At 44.7% G+C, this 4,389-nt stretch overlaps 1 long non-coding RNA gene across 1 annotated transcript; it reads left to right on the top strand.

Annotated features, from left to right (window-relative positions):
• The first annotated feature begins 2,915 nt into the window (after nt 1-2,915).
• On the top strand, nt 2,916-4,087 carry LOC106507914 (uncharacterized). The gene is made up of 2 exons (XR_001304292.3): nt 2,916-2,992; nt 3,528-4,087. It is a non-coding gene; the product is annotated as an uncharacterized LOC106507914 (long non-coding RNA).
• The last annotated feature ends 302 nt before the right edge of the window (nt 4,088-4,389 follow it).

Raw genomic sequence — 4,389 nt, forward strand, 5'->3', positions numbered from 1 at the left:
TTGATCCCTAGCCTGGGAACTTCCATATGCCATGGGTGTGGCCCTAAAAAGACCAATAATACTACTAATAATAGTATAAACACGTATCACAGAAGGATCTCTATCACAGAAGAACCTCTGACAACATGGCTGGATGTAATCGAACTGTAAATTAGAAGAGGAAGTGGGTGTTCAGCCTTGAGTACAGATTGAGCTTGAAGAGGGGAATTAATATATTTAAACTATTCTTCATCTTATTAAAGGATACAAAGCTTGCTAATTAATTTTACAAAGCTGGCATAATCTTAATATCAAAATGTGATATAAAGATAACAAGTAAGGATATACAGCCAATTCTTGTTATTTACAGTAATTATGTTCCATAAAGTTGCCACAACACTGAATTAGTGAAAACTGAACTACCACTCCTAGTGGTATTAACTACCACTCCTAGTGTATTAACTCCAGGAAATACAGGATTAGGTTCCAGTGATCCTCTGGTCATAACATTTTGTCAGTTGATCAAAACTCATTTCCTGCCCATTAGAGTGGGGGAGGGGAGGAGAATTAACCTGTCTTCACAGAAATGTGGGAAAACAAGCACGTGCATCTACTCACAGAGGGAGTGAGGCTCGTTATTGTAGTTTTTGAAAATAAGATGACAATATTTGTTAAAATATCAAATGCCCACGCCTTTTTTTTTTTTTTTTTTTTTTTTAAGGCCACACCTGCTGCGTATACCACAGCTTGCAGCAATGCCAGATCCTTAACCCACTGAGCGAGGCCAGGGATTGAACTTGCATCCTCATGGACACTATGCTAGGTAGGGTTCTTAACCTGCTGAACCACAAAGGAGACTCCTATGCTTGTAAACACTCTTAAGCTATCCACAGTGATTGTAGAAATCCATCCTCTAGAAATCAAAGCATATTTTCATTTACATGAACATGTACTTACTTGTCTCTTGCTGCCTTGTTGATAACAGGAAGAGACTGGAAATGACTTGAATCCCAACAATGAACAGCGTAGTGGAATAGTCTAAGGAATAGTCTGCATCGATGAAGAATGTCTCCAGACTTTTAACGCAGTGACGCTTTCCCAAGAGTATGTCTTTAAGACCTTGTGAGATCTTGCTCTAAATCGCTCTAGAAATTCCCCTGGGCTTACAGTGCTGGCTGAGTCTCAATAGGAGAGTATAGTGGAAAAATTATGTTTGTGATCCTGCCTTTAGTAGCAAAACAGGTGTCCCTCTCTGGGGCCACCCACACGATTCTGCTTATGTACTTAGCGGGTTCACAGCTTTTACCCCATCTCCCCCTGAGAGGCAGAGGAAATAGCATCATCTCTCTACCACACCGGTTTGGGTTTCACTGGCCCCAGGATGCTTTACCCCAGATCCTTAGAAATATGACCACTTGGGTGGAACCATGGTAAAAGTTTTTTTAGAAAATGGCTGAAGAAAACCCTTGGGGGAATGGTAGGTGGGGATGAAAAAACACAATGTGGGTGTTTCAATAACATCTTGAACTTATAACTGTGAGCTCTTGTCTTTGAGCCATTAATGAAACCCACATTGTGCCAGTGGCCTTGACGTTGAACCCGGAGGGGAGGACCCAGCATCACTGTCCTTGGGAGCCCTGCGCTCCTCCTTATGCCCTTGTCCCCTTTTGTGCTCAAAGATAACTTCTGGAGATCCCTTTGCTCTTGTGATATTTCTCCTGGGAAGAATTGGTTTAGAAACCCTAGTCCTGGTTTGTGCTGTGGTGCCACAGAATCAGTGGTGTCTCTGCATAGCCTGGTGGCAAGTTCGATCTCCGTCCTCCGCACAGTGGGTTAACGATCCGGCATTTCTGAGAGCTGCTCTGTGAGGTCGAAGATGTGGCTCAGATTTGGTGTAGCTGTGGCTGTAGTGTAGGCTGGCAGCTGCCACTCCAATTCCACCCCTAGCCTGGGAACTTCCATATGCTGCAAGTGCGATCCTAGAAAGAAAGGAAGGAAGGAGGGAAGGAAGGAAGGGAGAGAGGGAGGGAGAAAGAGAGGGAGAGAGAGAGAGAAAGAAAGAAAAGAAGAGAAAGAAAGAAAGAAAGAAAGAAAGAGAAAAAGAAAGAAAGAAAGAAAGAAGGGAGGAAGGGAGGAAGGTTGGAAGGAAGGAAGGGAGGGAGAAGATTGATTTACTTTAAGCCTCGATGGTTGCTCTGGACCCAGGACACCCCCTGCCACAAGCCAGTGCTTCTCCAGTGTTGTCTGTAAACTGGTTGCTGCAAATCACTTGTTAAAAATGCACATTTCACAGAGACTTTAGATCAGTAGGTCTGGAATGGGCCCCAGAAATCTGGATTTTAAAGTCTTCCAGGTGATTCGTACATTCTCCAAACTCTAAGAACCGCTGCACTAGGCTTGGTCTCCTCACTCAGAGGGGCTTCCTCTTGGCTGATGGGGTAGGTTGGTGGGTGCATCAGAAATGATTAGACATCCGAGATTTAGATGTTGAGCCCTTGGAGTTCCCATCATGGCTCAGTGGTAATGAACCCGACTAGTATCCATGAGGACTCGGGTTCAATCCCTGGCTTCGCTCAGTGGGTTAATTATTCAGGGTTGCTGTGGCTGTGGTGTAGGTTACAGGTGTAGTTCCGATTCAACCCTAGCCTGGGAACTTCCATATGCTGTAGGTGTGGCCCTAAAAAGCAAAAAAAAAAAAAAAAAAAAAAAAAAAATTGAGCCTTAAGCCGCTCAAGATATTTTCACTGAAAGGCAGAGCTGTTCTTGCTGATCATTTAAAGGATTGCACTTCTCCCTCTATTCAAGTTAAAGCTGCCCTTTGTCTTACCTCTACTGGTACAGAAGCAAATCAGTGGCTCTGCCCATCTGGATAGGTGGCCCTTCCCCCTGGGCTGAGGCGATTTGCTCCTCTGTCCTTAAGGCTTCCTTCTGCCCGCAGAGGATGGGAGATGCTGGCATCTGGAAAGGCTGAGTGAGAACAGGCAAGACCGGCCGAAGTCTTCTGTGAAGAGAGGTAGATCTGTTTGTTTGTTTTTGTCTTTTTAGGGCCACACCCATGGCATATGGAAGTTCCCAGGCTAGGGGTCGAATCGAAGATACAGCTGCTGGCCTACACCACAGCCACAGCAATGCTGGATCTGAGCTGAGTCAGCACCACAGCCAGTCACCAGAAATTGAAACAACATTGTAAATCAACTGTATTCTAATTTTTTAAAAAGACCCCAAACTTTAAACCTGAAATTAAGGTGAAATCTATATATACCTTTTTATTCTTCTTCTCTTCTACAAGCTGTCCCAATTAATGAAAAAAATTTTTGTCACTAGGAGGCTAAACTCCCCAGAAAAATCCCCTCAAGGGGAAAAACAAAACAAAACAAAACAACAACCCAGCAATTTCCCTTTCTCGTCGGGACTTGCTGTTAGAGACATCCATATCCAACAAATTATTACATTTGAATTTAGACAAGATAAATATCTGTGCTAAAGCATGGAGATACGTGTCATTCCCTTCCAGTGTGGACCTAAGGCTTGTTTTTCCATCCTTTTAGGAAAAAACTGATGATAAACATGGTCCCAACTCTCTACCTCTCCCTGGACCCATACGCTTTGCTGTGTGATTTAAAGTGAATTCCCACCAAGACACAGAGGCTGTTTCTGCACCACTTGAATCTGGGCCAACGTTTGTGATTTGTCTTAGCCAGTAGAATGTTCTGGAAAAATAATGTACCAGGCTAAAGCCTAAAGCGGCTTTGTGTGCTTCTGCCCAGCAGCCATGCAGACAAGCCCGGGAGGCCTGCTGGAGGATGAGAAGCCTTGTGGAGCAGAGATGGCTCCTCCCAGCTGGCCCCCATCTGACCTGCCCACTGACCACAGGAGCCTGGCTGCTGCCAGCAGTGCCTGCCCAGATCAGCAAAGCTTCCCAGTGGACCCAACGTTTTGTGGTTTAAAAAAAAAAAAAGGCTATGGGAGTGTGAGCGAGACCAATGAGAAAGGAACGTGCTAAACAGAGGGAATGATTTTTCTCCTCTGGATGGAATGAGGTGACCATGGGGACCCACCTATAGGGGAAGATGTGGCAGAAAGACAATGAATTCATTAATGTCCTCGTGCCCCTGATTGGTTAATGATTGTTGAAATAGCAGGTTATTTATTCCACAATATTTTACATCTGTGGAAGTGTTGCATTCTCAGATGAAATAATACCACTAGGCAGAAGGGAGCTTAACTGGTAGTTTAGGGACAGACTGAATGTGGGGGAAGGGTGATGAAATGAGGGGTGACCGGCCAAAACTTAAGCCCTTGGTTACTGCATGCAGATGCTGGCTTCCATCACCAAGACTTGTGTCAGTAGAGTTCAGGAGGGTTCTTTGAGCTGACTCCTGGTACTCAGAGACCCTTCATGAGAGCCAC

Source organism: Sus scrofa, chromosome 10 (genome assembly GCF_054392235.1).
Source record: "Sus scrofa isolate SSC_HxYL_T2T_F1_AM1 chromosome 10, Sscrofa_HxYL_maternal_Yorkshire_Landrace_v2.0, whole genome shotgun sequence".
In the NCBI taxonomy this organism is placed as follows: Eukaryota; Metazoa; Chordata; class Mammalia; order Artiodactyla; family Suidae; genus Sus; species Sus scrofa.